The sequence below is a fragment of the Lepeophtheirus salmonis genome, chromosome 5, assembly GCF_016086655.4.
Source record: "Lepeophtheirus salmonis chromosome 5, UVic_Lsal_1.4, whole genome shotgun sequence".
NCBI lineage: Eukaryota > Metazoa > Arthropoda > Copepoda > Siphonostomatoida > Caligidae > Lepeophtheirus > Lepeophtheirus salmonis.
Window position 1 is genome coordinate 32,703,157 of NC_052135.2, and position 16,300 is coordinate 32,719,456.

At 34.0% G+C, this 16,300-nt stretch overlaps 1 protein-coding gene and 1 long non-coding RNA gene across 2 annotated transcripts in view; both read left to right on the top strand.

The window, feature by feature from the left end:
• The window catches only part of LOC121117492 (alanyl-tRNA editing protein Aarsd1-B), a 392,734-nt gene that overhangs the window by 82,331 nt on the left and 294,103 nt on the right, over positions 1-16,300 (top strand). The window lies entirely within an intron of this gene.
• LOC139905446 (uncharacterized) lies at positions 11,901-13,850 on the top strand. Its single transcript, XR_011780183.1, has 3 exons — positions 11,901-12,036; positions 12,106-12,199; positions 12,890-13,850. It is a non-coding gene; the product is annotated as an uncharacterized lncRNA (long non-coding RNA).

Genomic DNA, 16,300 nt, shown 5'->3' on the forward strand with positions numbered 1-16,300 from the left:
TCTAATGTGATACCCTCGTCGTTCTAGTGTTAAACAACTAAACAATTCTATGTATTTGACTAATTATATAATTAATAAATAAAAATTATTGAATTGTTAATGACACTTCGTGGAGGGAATTTTATCTATATCAATTTGCATGGATTTTTTTTGCACAAATGTAAACATGAAGAAGATAAACATTTAGTTAAATATTTATCATTTGAATTAGGAAGGTAATGCAGTTTATTGTAATGTCTACACCAGAGGTCGCCATCCCTCAGCCCACGAGCTATATCGACCCTCAAGTGAATTTTGACCAGCCCGCCATCTAAAATATTTGAGATTTGTGGTCAAATCCCTATTTTTGAGAGAAAACCTCAACTTTTTAAATCATAGTTCTGAAAAAGAAACTGCTGTAATTTCCAAGCCTTCAAAATCACAAGAGGGATATAATTACAAACAACTTTTTAACCTCTATTAATGATTTTAGAAAAAAGTTTTCATCTCTTTTTGCTCACTTCAAAAAATATAAAATTATGTTTCTATTTTTTGATACTACTTACGATTCAGATGTGGAGCAAGTGCCAGATTAATATCAGTTGGAATTAATTGACTTACAAAGTAATTAATCATTGAAATCGAAATTTCATTTCGAATCCACTTGTGACTTTTACAAGAAATACATATTATCAACTAGAAAATATGAATAACGTAAAACTGATAATGTCATTTTTTGGAAGCACAAATACATTTGAAGAACTTTTTTCCTGAATGGAGTACACGAAAAGTAATTTGTGAACAAAACTGCGTAACGACCACCTGGATAATTTTTTTGCTCCTGTAATAGACAAATATTTCACCTGATATAGAATAAATATCACAAAATAAGTAGAACCAAGTGTCTCATTAAATAAGTAGTATTTTTCCTTCTTTCATTTTTAATATTGATAAATTATAGATTTATCTTTTAAATTGTGCTCATATTTCATTCCTTTATTAAAATTCCGAGTAGTAAAAAATAAGGTTATTGTTTAAATATTGAATCCTTGTTTTCTTTAAATACCCAGAAAATCAATTATATATTGAATAACATAGTTTTCCACCATGAATCTATAGCGATAGCTGTTTGGATGCCACTACATAGCTGTTCAGTCCCTACTCTCAAAAAGGTTGCCAATCCCTGGTATACACTATTATGTATATGTACAGGTTGCACAAGCTTTCTATGCCGCCACTTTGGCCGCTCTCTTGGGCAGACGTGATTTTTAATTAATGGAATCAATTCATGAATTCGTTGTCCCAAATATTTGGAAAAGGCACAAAACCCTCTATGGATCCACACCGGAAGTGATAACATAACAATTGCTCGATCTCTGGAACTCAAAAAGTAGTTCATTCACAAGGTTAGAAGGGAATTCTTAGCCTCTAAAGGTGATTTTGAGGAAACAGTAATGCAACAAAAAAGAGTTCAAATGGCTCCAAGACAATTTTGTCGACTTCATCTGGCCGGATCTGAATCCGATTAATTTTTTTTGTGGGCCGTGATCGAATATCAAATCAACAAAGTACCCTGCTTCGCCAAAGAACACTTATCCAGCAGATCAAGAAGACATTCAAGTAATTGGCAAGGGGCCAATAGACAAAGGCCTGCTCACTCTTTAAAGACTGTAATTCAGGCTGGATATAATTTTATTAAATAAAACAAATGAGAATCCATCAATCGCTCAGAATTTTGTTTCATTTTTTTAATCTGATATCTGGTTGGAGAAAAAAAGGGATTATAAAAAATCCCTTCTGCGGCACAGATAGCTTACGCACTCTCTTTATAAATATAAAATTAATATATTTCTGTCAACAAGTTATGAAAAAAATGAGTCTAATAATTATATATAATTAAATATCTTGATGATGACATTCCAACCTAGCTAAAAAGTGCATCCGATTTGTTCATGATCCAACTTGACCACACGAGGTCAAATTAAAAATCAAAGTTTATAATGTAAGATCATAGTCTAAAAATTAGTTAGTTAAGCTTAAAACTTCTCCATTTTTTTTACTTTTTAAAAATACTGTTTTTTACTTTTTGGATGTTTTTCAGACTCAGAGTATACAACTATTTGAAATTTGGTTTGTCCTACATTTTTTTTATAAAGTTAATAAAAGAAAGGCTCTGTATCTCTGGAACCAATCATTTGATTACAAAAGTAAGATTATATTTAGTGTTCACAGGTAAGAATTTACATGTATACTAAAATTAAGCTGTTGAGATACAAAACTTTGAGGATTCTATACTGAAGCACCCCTGGAATTAGTGAAGCAAATGATATCAAATTTTCAGAATTTCAAAACATAAGCAATAAGCATTCTATAGTAATAAATATATGATTAATTCAATGGGACGTTTTGTTCTGGATTGACTCTTGCACGATTGGTACATCCCTATTCTTGAATGTTTCTTGAAAGGAAAGGAACTTGCTCACAATCCAGCTTTTTCAATCAAAATTGATGTCGAGATTTATGTGGCATACATAGGGGTTATAAATTCTAAGGACTTTTAATATGGTAAAAAAAGAAACCAAAAAATGACAATGTAACAAAGACAATTTGAAAAATATTATAGAAGAGATAAGCAAAAGGGAATAGCATTCGTTCAAGGAAAATATTGTTATTATATTTAAATTCATATATATTTATTTTCTTATGCACAGGAAAAACAATTTATACCAAAAATAGACAACAATTCATCTTTTAGAGGGAGGGAGATGTTAAAACACCCTTGATAGATAATGAATAAAAAAGAAAACAGAGTACAAGCTCAACAGTTGTTTCTTTTTTAATATCTACACTTACTTTTTTCTTTACACACATCCCATTTTTATCTATGTGTCTGTGCAAGGAATACTAGAGTTACATGGAAGTTGCATTTCTTTCTGCATGTCATTTTTTCTTTCAAACGTTGGGATAAATGGGATATTCAAAGAATATCTCAAAATTCAAAAGAAATGATTCATTTATATTCTATAAGTGTATACATATATTCTAAATAAATTATTACAAATACAATTTAATCTTATACAGGGAGCGGGGATCAAATTGCCGCCAAAATATTTTCTACAAAAACAACACAAAATATACATTTTTTAACTTTTTTATTGAAAATCAAAACTATGACGAGAATATACGTATAGAGTAGCCATTCATTCGATATAATCACCGTTGGCATCAATAACGGCCTCAATATGGCCTCTGAACCGGCTGCAGGCTCTTCTGACCATCTCATTGTCCATGTTGCCGAATACCTCCTTGATGGAGTGCATCAGGCTAGCCTTGGTGCTATGAGGATGTCTGTTGGTATGTCTCTCGACATAACCCCAGACAAAATAGTCTAGAGGATTAAGGCCGGGAGAGTTAGGAACCCACAAATCCTTGGTTACGACGTCATAACAGTTCTCGGTTAACCACTGCATGGAGATTTTGGACACATGGCAGGGTGCTGAGTCCTGTTGCCACTCCCAGGGCTGCCCAGATCCCTCGCCATGGCCTTCATGGACCTGGCAGGGTCATCCTCAACCATCTTCTTCACCTTGTCGACAAAGTCGGTGTCCCTGACCTTCCTGTCGGCGCCCTCCTCCTTGGGTGCCCTCTTTAAGGTGGCATCAACATCCCAGGTGTCCTCTAGCTTCTTACAGAAACGCTGAACAGTCCGTAAATTCACTCCTAAGGTTGAAGCAATCCTTGAATTGGAGATTTCACCTCCATTATTAACCAATACCATGACTACGGTGGACCACGAAAGCTCCTCGTTCCACTTATATCTCTTTATCTCCTCATATGATGACGGCATGATGCTAACTGAAGTACGTATCGTCAGCTGACGAGAATAGCTTTACTATTTGGTAACCGGTTTTTTATTTGATAATGTCGTCTTCAAGTTATCAAGGTTTAAAGTAGGCGACAGTCTGATCCCCGCTCCCTGTATATTGAGTGATTTCTTGATATATAAAAATTATGAAACAAACTGAATCTATTAATGATTTATAATTTAATTTCTTAATTTTTTTCGAGGAGCTTGATTTTAAATTGTTTTTTCTACTTTGAGTGCTATAAATTTTGCTATTACAATCGGGAACAAATATTTTTCCTAACAAACTAAAAAATATTGAGCACACATTTACAAAATAAGATCTGATGGAGTAATTTTGGCAGCATAATATATTCGGCATATATGTATGAGACTTTCAATTCCCAAAGGAAACTACAAACACGACAATGCTTAGTAGGAACAAAACCGTCTCTACGTGTGGCCCTTATCCACGTTTTCCTGAGGTCGTCATTCTTATGAAATGAGTGGAAATAAACCTTAGGCTTGGGGAAGAATTGGGTCCATTTTGACTACTTTTTAACTCACGGTAGCCACTTCTACATCCATGGCAGCAACAGGTTAACATATTATCTGTAAGAAGTATTGAGTAATAATTACTGAGAGCTTGGAAGTACTTCGATGGTTAATCAGGCATAACTTCAATATTAGAAGGAAAATAGATAACCTCATTAACTCTAATTAATTATTGGAACCGTAGAATTAACCCTTACCCACTCTATGTTGTACTAATTCAATTAATTAGTACAAATAGGGCATTTATAACAAAATAATTACTCCTTCACTAATAAAAAACAGTACTAAAGGAAATATTAGCCCGTAGTATGTAAGCGCGCCAAAACTAAACACCTTCCATGTACTATAAGTAAGGGTGATAATTTTGGTAAGAATAGAAAAGCGTGCGATGAGAAAAGAATAAATACGCATGGCATCATTGATTGAATAATATAACTAAAATATTCTTCTATCAAAAACGTCATCATACCCGCCATTGTTATTCAATATTAATATATAATAGTCGATAGAGAACTGAATAAAATGCCTAAAATAACGTCGCCTTCTGTCTGGATTTCTGAAAATGGAGGCCCAGAAATTTGGAAATACTTACCGGCCGAGAAACAGATGGCTTCTCGGATTTGTCGATATAAATGTGCTTTTAGTCCCCCGTCTAGAATTAAACGCCACTCATTATCCTCATCTCATAACAAGAGTATGGATATTCATCTAAAAAATCAAGTTAATGATGAATACATCAGGTCAGACTTTAACCTTGATCTCACAAAGATGTTTATTGCATGTCATATACCCTTATCCATTGCTAATCATCCGACATTCAAAAAATTTATGGAGAAATACAAGGGTAAACCCATCCCTTCCCGAGGAACCATCATTAAATTAATGAAGGATGTTGGTAACGATGCCATCTCCAAAATCAAAGAAAAAGTCGAAGAGAAGGATATTTTTGTTGCTGTCGATGAGACATAAGATAATCAGGAGCGATCAATCACTGCTTTATTGATTGGTCCTTTGGACGGCTAATTCTTGGGTCGTCCATATCTCATCAACGTGATAGACATTAAACGTGCTAATGCCAAGAAAAGAATAAATTTTGTTGTCGAGAGTATTCAAGTTACTCTTGGAACCAACTTTAATGCTACTCGCCTGAAGGTGTTTATTACGGATGGAGCTTCTTATTGCAAAAAAGCTGGCGAAGACTTTAAAAGATACTACCCTCAGTTGAAACATATTATCTGCGTGGCTCATGGGCTCCATAACGTTGCTGAACTTGCTCGTAAAGAGTTCCCTAGAACAAATGAATTAATATCCGAAATCAAAAAAATATTTTTGAACGCTGGACTAAGAAAACGTAGATTCGCTGCTTCTTACCAAATTCACTTATCCCCAGCTCCAGTCATTACACGTTAGGGAACTTGGTTAAAAGCAGCAGATTACTATTTCAAGCACTTCATAGTAATCAGGGAATATTTAAGTAGCCTCCATGAAAAAATGCCTTCTATAATTAAAGCAAAGGAGATTATTACTGACGAATATATATTTGAAGAGTTGACCACTATTCTTAATAATCTCAATCAAATTTCTGGGGCCATCACAGCTTTAGAAGGACGATTACCCTTACTTGTCAGCATTACCATCGTTAAAATGCTACCGAATGATATAAAGCTAGAGCCACTCCGATCTAAATTGACCAATTTCCTATCAGAAAATCCAGCTTACAATGAATTACGAGACCTAGCCTTTGTTGAAGATTCAATTTATAGAAATACCCCCATTGTAAATTGTGAAGTTGAGAGAATTTTCAGCATGTTTAGAGTCATCCACACCAAATTAAGATCAAAGTTATCAGTAAAAAGTATAAAATATTTACTGATTTCGAAATGGAACTCTGAATTTTGTACTATATAACAGTAAGTATTCATATTTTTAAATCTAATCATTAAATTTGATTCTATTATAGCTAAAAATATAAAGAATTGTAATACACAACTCATAAAAGGCAAAAATAACGGCTTAAATGGTCACAACTACGGGGGTAGTAGCTTTGGATGGTTCGCAACTATTTTGTCTGACACTAGTTTCTTCACTTAAAGACTTGGGTATGATCATTAGGTTTTCCAATAGAACATTGTCAATAAATATTACTGTTTTGTCACTTAAGGATTAGCTATGGTTCATAAGCTCCAAGAAATGATGTTCAGAAAACTCATAAAAGGCAAAAACAATTGCTTAAATGGTCACAACAACGGGGTAGTTACATTGGTTGTAGCATTATAATTAGCAATTTTTGTATATCCTTCATGATAATAGTATGTGGTTATATAAGCATAAATAACGGGGGAAATCTTTTTTGATGCTCTTAATAAGGAGTAATATCGCCGGACATTACTACATAAATAGTTTTTGCTCTAAATCTTTAAGATGGATTTATTTCTAACATTTTTTTTATTAGTATATTTATTGCTTAATTTTATGATTTTGATATTTACTTTATTATTAATAATTAGTTAGATCTCATCGGTAGAGATATATCTATCCTGTGCACAATTGTATATAGCAACTTCCACATGAAGAAGAGGGGTGATTATCTTTTTGATTAAACTCCACGTCTCGCTTGTGTTTTGCAACCTAAAGTTATGACATCTTTAACTGGATTCCGGTGTCAGAACAAGAAAATATTATTTGGATCAATCTTTTATTTCAATATTCTGTATATATTAACAAAACAAATTAAGGGGGGTAGAAAATACCTACAATTTTTTCAAACCTGCCGTATTACTTGAATACAAATTGACTGTTGAAAAATATACCTAATAATTATAAAGTAGAAGTCGGATCACTTTAACTTAAGCGGCCAATAAATTTGGTTTGAAGTATGAAAAAAACCCACTTTTATATCCATGCAATAATTTATAATACGATTTATGGAATATAATTAGTAATGCGGACTTTTTGCATAGTAATGTTAATTTTTACATTAATACCTTTATTAAATGTTTGCAATAGCTTCAGGTGTTGCAAATGACACATTGCAAAAATTTAGTATTTCTTTCAACATATAAGTCGTATAATAAACCAAATTAAATTTCCATCATGTAACCTTTAAATTAAAACAAAGATCTGTGGTTTGTGATGGACTTAAATGAGGGACAAAGTGATATAAAGTAAACTGTTGGCAATTTATTTGAGTTACTATTATTTTTAAATAAATGAACAATTTCTATACAGGAAGGGAACAAGAGTAAAAGATATCCGACTTTTACTGTATTCTGTTTAAAATATAATATGATTCGTGAAAAAGAAATATCATGCTTTGGACTTTTAACTTTTGCTTCATCTTCATAATGAAAAAAAAAAAAAAAATTAAAAATTGTAATAATATGGTAAGACTAAATCCATTAAACTCAATCGTAAATTGCTCCCGATCTCAGTCTCTCTTTCTACACGGTCTCTGATGCGCCTGCAAGCAATCTTAACCATATAGTTGCTGCACTTCTTCTCGGTGGCGTTGATGAGAGAGACTTTGTTAGTATTGGGACTTATATTGTCCCTTTCCTCCAATACGCGCCTGAAAAAGAAGGTCATAGGGTTCAAATCCTTAAAATATGGCTCCAGAATCATGATCTTAACCTTCCTGATGAATGAATCATCCGTGAACTTCATATGGCCCTCACTGGACTGGATCTTCTTCCTGATGTTGGCACTAGATTCCTCCATGTCCTTCTCTAACCTCTTCATAAGGTAACTTTGCCCTTTTTGTTGGCTAGGGTAGTCATAGGACCAAGTCATAAGTAGGATTTTAATGGACATTCAAATGAGTCCCATAAGTTTATCAGAATTTTATCATAACATGTTAAGGGTTGATATTTTTTTTTTTTTTGAGCTTCAAATTCGCAAAGGGAATCCAAATTTTATTACAAATTTTGTAAAATTAATAATCTAACAGATCTAAACTGTGTCTCTAAAATAATAAATAATGAATTTTTTATTAAATTTAATAATACAATAGGTAAAACAATAAAGTAAGCCAATTAGAGCTTATAATCTCAGGTTCAATTCTAAGTTTATATTGTTGATTCTAAGCTCTACGTTGCTTAGTTTATTGTTCTGTTTTATATTACTAACTGTAATAAAACAAATATCTTTCAAAATTCATCTATTTTTGTATTATTTTAGACATATTAAAATTTGTGAAAACGTTAATTTTAAAAAACTTCGAAGAGTTTTAGAGCCTTCCATATAATTCACAATTTTGGTTTTTCAATCAAATTTTAATATCTCTTGCATTTGTTTAGCTCAAAAAAATACATGGGGAGGCATCCTATTGTACGTTTCAAGCCAAATGTAAAATTTTCAAGTCTAAATCAAGTCTCAAGAAAATAAAACTTATGGAAATTCAAGTGACAAGTCATAATAAAAAAGTGACTTGAGTCCAAGTCAGTGTGCCTACTCAAGTCCCAATGTCTGGACCAGGCCAATTACTACAGTGCATCTGGTTGAAATTAACCTCTCCTAATTTTTGATATGTGGACACTATGGCCATGATTCTCAAAACTAAACTCATTCGCATCGATGGGGGCAATCAAAATATTATTAGATGATGAAAGTATTAATGGTTCCATGAAGTTAAAGTTTGTAAGATATTATGACATACATAGTATATTAGTACTGGTTTGATAAAAAGAAAGTTAGAAGTTTGAACCTCGTAAATATGTTGTTTTTCTTATTTTTTATGAATAAGATAATTAAATACATCAGAAGAAGGTAGAAAAAAATTGCGAAAGCTTTGCTCATTAAGTAATATGTATATCATAGTGGTTCTGAAAAAACTAAAAGAAATAGATATAACAAAATTTTATATCAAAAGGAACATTTTGAGACTTTGGGAGTTTCTTAGGAGCCACTCTAATCTATATACTTATATAATTTATTAATTCATTATATTTTTCGTTGTAGAATTGGGAGGAAGGACATATTAAGCTTTACATATGTATATCTATATATTGTAGATGTAGATTGTAAGTAAGGAAACGTTTTCCCCCCTCATTATTTTGATAAGGTATCTCACTTAAATTGATTCATTCAGCAGCCTAGATTGTACATATATGATTTATATAGTTAATAACTGACTTTATATAGCTATCTACATAGATAGTTGTATCATTTAAGATCCTTTCATTATGTATAACGAACATTACACATACCTCACATCGTTACTTTTATTGTATCATGGGTCTTTTCCTCCAAAAAGAAACAGGAAAAAGGCGCAAAATCAGTTGGTAGTTAGGCAAATAAGTCAATCATGGAAATAAAGTAACAGTATCATATCTCAGGGATAACAAACTTCTCTCCCTCGGCCTAAAACGTAGTCCCAGTTCTTAATTTTGGCCTTTTTTGAATTTGTGTTTGGTAGAGTTGTTATACTCTATGACGTCAACATCTGTGTTTTTTACCTAGCAAGTACATCAAATTTAAAATTTTAGCAAGCCCGATTACATGATGGCATAACCTAGCATTTCTATTAACTCTATAATTTTAATAGATTAACATTGATATAGAAAATATTTGTAGTTAGAACGACCAATGCTGTAATTAAAAAATGCATTTTAAGATGAAAAAGTTGTAACTTGTACAATTTGGTTATACAAATTGTAACTGCTAAAGACATTGCAACCATGACATATAAATACCAAGGACTCCTGTAAGCAGGCAGGACACTGCGCTCACGCGTTTCCAATATGGGTCTCTCTTAAAGTGTTTCGCTACAAAATAAAGAGTTTTTAAAAGTATTTTGCTAGGGAAGATTATCAAAATAATAAAAATGAGGCTATATATTTCTAACAGAAGGTGATATTTATTAGTACTTTAATAGAAATTTAAACATATAAAAAAGTACAAAGTTGGTCCAAGTAAACAAGTCAGAAGATTTTGTTTGAAATTTAGCTCCTTTTATATTAGCTGCCATTTTCTTTTTTTGTTAAAAATCGGATGTCATCATTCAGTTTAGTACTTAAATTTTTACCCATGATATTAAACAAAACAAATGAAATTCTTTGAAGAAAAACTGACTAAGAGTGTCCTTCCTCGCACTTTACTCCCACAACGATGATAATTTCAGAGTTTAAACTGTCCTGCATCTTGTCAATTATTGTGGCAAAAAATGAAGCTCTAGGATTTGGGGTGCCAAGTAAACTGTCTTTCTTTTCAGGAGTAGCTGTAATGTAAGAGAACATGGAGTAAACATAAAGACAGGAGAGGTAGAGAAGGTCGGATTGAGTCGAGAACCCCCTCTGCTCATTATGTCGAGGAACTCTTTCAGGTCTACATGCTGATTGGTTGGACTATCGAAGGTTATTAAGTCCGGAGGTGTGTCTCTTATACCCATTAACTATTGACATGATCTTCTTCTTCAAAGAAAAACAAATATACCCGGCAACAAAGTAGAGAGCATTACTCTCTCCCTTGGAAGCCAGTTCCTGGAGGTCATCTGGTTGCCAGTTAGTCAAAATGAGCTCAGCTTTTACCAGGTCTTCATCCAGCAGAGCTTTAATTTCTGAAGTAGTCATACCTGAAAATTTAAAAAAGTAAAATATTGTAATGATATTATCATATTGTAAAAATAAATAATACCTAGATAAAGAAGCTTACAATTAACAAATATCTTATTTACCTGAGAATTTCACAAGGCTCAGAATACGAATATTTTTCTCTGCTTCCAGGATCTATCTCACGCTGATGTAGTAGATACCTCCACTTAGTTGTCTGTACCAGCCGAACCTTCTTTCGATGGGATCACACTGGAACATGCCGATGAGTACATAGGAGAAGTCTTCCTCTAGGAGAAGATACTCTGCCAGATCTGGTGCGGCAAGGAACATCTGCTTTGTTGCTAGGAAGGTTTCTGCTGTGAGGCCAGGTGCTTGCCACTCGATGAGAAAGTCGACAAAATCTCTTAAGAAAGAGATACCACGTTTGTTCTTCTCAGATATTGGTTCCCGAAGCTAATCTCTCTTTTCGTAGACAACTCCAGGTGTCTTGACGTTTAGGATATTCCACATAGTTCTGACAAACTCAGAAAATTCGGCTGTGTCTTTAAACACCAGTCTGTTGTCTTCTTTGGAGTAGTACTTAAGTGCTCCAATTGATGATTCGTGAAAAACACAGCATGTTGTTGTAGTTTAATGAACTGTTGAGCCTTCGTGACGTGGTTGCAGCTCGAGTTAGCCTTGATGACGCTTTAGGAGTGGAGAGGTAGTTGGACAGTTTGACCATAGGGATGGTACAACATCTGGTTTGAGGTAGCTGTAAAAGAAGGACAGTTATAAGCATACGTGTCAAAAGTGAGCAGCTGCCTTACCTCTTCTTTAGAGCCTTGCTCTGAACTTCTGACTTCTTTTATACTCACAGATGAAATCAGAGTCGTTGAAATGTAGGGAACACAGCTTAGTACTTTTGGATGGTGCCTTATCAGTCTTCTTCAGGTCTGTTTCTCTTAGAATGGCTCTCAGCAAGGTGGTATCAAGTCCAGGGGTTCTCTCTTTGTTTGGCCACAGATGGATCGTGATACCAGATTGTTATAGCCCGTTCTACATCCTGGAGCACAACACTTGGGGGGCATGATTCTAATTACAAAACACAATAAAGATGGAGTCCACAAAGTAACTAATAGTTATTAGTTATTACTTATTATATTACCAAACACGTTGCATTGTTTTTTTTTTCAATAGACCCATGTTGCACGCGTATTTGAATTCATGTTTGCGCGTACCCGGTCTTGCTTACAGGAGTCCTTGATTAATACATACAACGAAGGATCAACAAGTAATTGTATTCATGTCCTTTTGAAAACGGTGTACCTACATATATACAGGATGGTCCAGATAAATTGGGAAAAATCTTTAAAGGCTTATAACAAACGAAGTAGATAAGGTTAAACCATATATTTATTATTATTTGGAAACTACATTTAATAAAATTCAATTGTTTATATTGAGATCCCCTCTCTGCTGGAAGTTTTTGTAGGGCCAGATGACCTTGTGCGGATCCAACTTTGCAATTGTACTGGTTTTGGTTTTGCCCAAGAACGAAATTACACCTTCCAGCATGACAGTGCAGCAGTCCATGAGCTCCAAATATTTAAGGATGTTTTGGCCACAGAATGTACTCACTTTTGGAGCCCTTAAAACAGTCTCCATCGGAACCCATGCGATTTCTATCTTTGGGGAGGGTCGATTATGAGGCCTGCACAAAGTATCACTCGTCTGTGGAGGCCCTAAAGAAGTACATCCGTGATCCGTACAATGTCGCCCGGCCTGCAAACATTTTTGGCGCCATGTGACCGAGGTTATAAAAAAATACGCATCTGATTATAAATGTCTGTAAATGAACTTTTAAATTAAAAAACAAGTCCCTATCTAGTTAGATTGTTATAAGCCTTTAAAGATTTTTCCAAATTTATATGGACCATCCTGTACATTATTTTAACTATATTTTATTACATTGTTTATTTAGTAAAAAGATAAATTATAAAATGGCTATGGCCTATCAAGTGAGATGAGATAATCTACAGCTAACAACAAGACTTAGTGGACCAATTAGCGCTGGGGGATTAACCCTACGATGAATGACGAAATTGGAAAGAGAAAAGGAGCTATTCTATTTGAAAAAAATATAAATATTAAAAGTATAGAATATAAAAGAGTGTCCGCACTCCTGATTTTTTTGGTCTGAATATATTTGCTACTCATTCCTGATTTATGAGTTGTACGAATTGATTGATGCAACCATTTCTCTTCATAAGACGTTATTGTGCCTGTGTTCACAACTTTAAAACACCCATGACGTTATCATAAATTCATATACAGAGTGCGGAAGCCAAAATTTACTCCTTTATTTTATTGTATTTTAATGCATTTTTTTAGTAAGATGTGTTATAATTTTTGTTTTATCATATTTTTTTTGTCATAAATAAGCTTTGCTTTGATGCAGTTTTTATGTTGAATCGACCATCAAATAAGTAAACAGGAGGGAGAAAGGTGTAGTGTATCCAAATTGTTTGACGCACTTATAGCTATTCACGGAAATCTGACTCAAGGTTATAGAACTCCTTCATCCTCCAACTTGAACACCCTTCCTTGCTATTGGCGAAGAGCCATAGAGGTCATTATAAATGCACCCCCCGCCTAAATGTGATGAAAAAATTGTCAAAGCCTGGTACAGCTTAGGTAGCGTATTGACGTTGCTTCTAATGAAGGGTATATCGAATTAGATACAGCCTCTGCGGTTTATTAATAAAATTTTGTGTTTTGACTTAAAAAGGTTTGTTTTTGCAAGTCTAGAAAAAGACCAAAACCCTCCCCTTGTAATTAGTCATTAAGATTAAATGTGGAGCGAGGGAGTGGAATTTGTCTCCAGTATATCAATCTATTATTCAAAAAGCAAGTACCTCTTGACGTACATCAATGACGTTCTAAGCTTTATACTAGGGCTTCAAATCTATTAAAATTCAAATATTATGTACGAATGTGTTTACTTATGTGTATATTACTTACATAAAATATATTTTTAACACTTCCTTTCCAAGATTGATTTTATTTTTGCATTAAAGAAACTGTTAAGTATTACTATTGTGAATATTAAACATGGGGATTTTATTTTGAGTTTAAACTTGAATGTGCAAGCGTTTATCGCTTTGATATACATAAATACAATCACTCATTCATTCAAGCAAGAAGCTTATACAATATATTATACATACTAACATATTATACGATTCAAGAATTAAATATTGTATAAATGCGACATTTACAGCATGTACATAGAAATATGTTCTAAGGCTTTCAGAGAAATAAGATAAAAATATGTGAAATGTTTACATACATGTATTTAAAAAAATATATATAAATTTTAAAAAATAAATATTTTATTTGATCCATAACAATTAAATGTTATTAAAGATGTTCATAAAGATGGTTCTTTAAAAAAATGTATTCCAGACAAATCCTGCAACAGATTTTGACAATGTGTTTACTAGTGTTGAGTATCGGTCAGAAATTCTTTCTTTGGTTCGGTCTAAAGTGAATTTTTCTGCAATGATCAGGACTGATAGTTTAATGCAGACTGATATTAAAATTTGGCCAAAAACTATACAAAGTGTGTACTCAAAACTTGCAGCTCTGGACGAACACACTCTTATGATTTGGATGAGAGCTGTGGCAGACATTCTTCTCAACGACGCCTCAAACTTCAAATTCCTGGGGGGTTGAATTCAGGGCTGGAGGAAGGCCAATTGAGACAGGCCAGAAGTCAGCCATATTGTGGATGTAGAAGTTTTGGTTATTCTTGTTTGTATAGGGGTGTAATAGAGTTTTTATATTGTTAGCAGTCCCGAAAGAGATGACAACGGTCACAACAGACTTTTTGTCACTGGCACCAACACGGAGGAGATCGCATACGTGTTTTTCACTTGGAGACATAGGATACACATAAAATTTGTTTATTTTTGTTTCAGCTGTAGCTTAGTTGAGTAATTGAACCTTTAAATCTTGGTCTCCACAGCCTTAATCAAGTTTGTTTTTGGATCCGCCTTGTCTGTCTTTGTGGATCTGCTCCTGTTTTTAAATTTGGTCATAATCCGCTTCATCTGGCTCACGGAGATGACTTGCCTCCGTAACATTCATACAATATGGTATTTAATTCCTGTAATTCCTTTTTTTTCAGGGATTGGAGATTAGAAAGTCATGTGTTGAAGCCATTGTGAGAAAAAAAATACGAGATAGGCTGTCTATAGTCTATATTATAACTTTTGGTAGTCAGGTATTTAAATAAATCCATAAACCTTTTCAACAGATAGCTTACCATCTACTTCTCCCCCCAAGACAAGTTTATCCCAAGTCAAATTCATTGCAAGGAAAATTCATACATAGAAAAATTTCATCACTAGGAACTAACATTTTATTTATGTAATATTAAATATATGCAGTGTTGAGCTATACGAGTTGATCTCCTTTCAGACATTGTACCACTCAGTTTTATTCGGATACTGAAATAAAGAAGTGCTAGACTTCAATTAAGCCGTTTAGTTCTTGAAACACTAAATCGGTGACCCCTACATTAGTAAATCTAAGCCATGTCTTTTAGTCTCTCCCATAGTAGGGCAATTTAAGATTTGTCCCTTCTGGCCGAGCAAGTCCAAATCATGGTTCCGGCGTCTCGAAGCGCAATTCAATTTGTATCCTGTCCACGGAGGAGTCTGAAAGGTATAAACACCTATTATCCGCGATTGACAAAGGCGTTCTGGATTTCTTTGATGATGAAGATGAGGATATCCCAAGTAGCACGCCCCCTTCTGATATGAAGGCGAGAATCCTGGATGGAGATAAAATTTTGATACAAGATAATATTAATTGACCTTTTCAGCTGATCGAAGCACCGTTAAATCTGTCGACGAAATTGTGAGCCTTGTGGGAAGGTACCTTTCCAACATCCCGGACATCTGCTGGGGGCGGTCATCAAACAAATCCTTGTAAGGAGTCTTTCGAAGGGGCAAAGAGCTGGATTGTCCGTGCCGTTTGTTCATAATAATTTTTCAGACTTCATAAGGATTGTCAAATACAATGCGGCTGCATCAGAGAAACCTAGTATTCTTAGTACCATTGAGAGCCCTTCTGGTTCTTCGCTTCGCCCAACTAGTGAACGGATGGAATGCTTCTACCATCGGAAATGGGGTAAAAAAGCGACTAATTGCGAACCGTCATATATTTGCCAAAAACTTATTAGTTCAAAAAATAGTAGTCAGTATTTGTTAGTAGTAATGAAAAACGGTTCATTATCAATACTGGATCTCAACGGTCCATAGTTCCGAAAACATCCCATTCCAGCTATATTGATCGATCACCTCCCAAACTTGTTGCTGCCAACGGA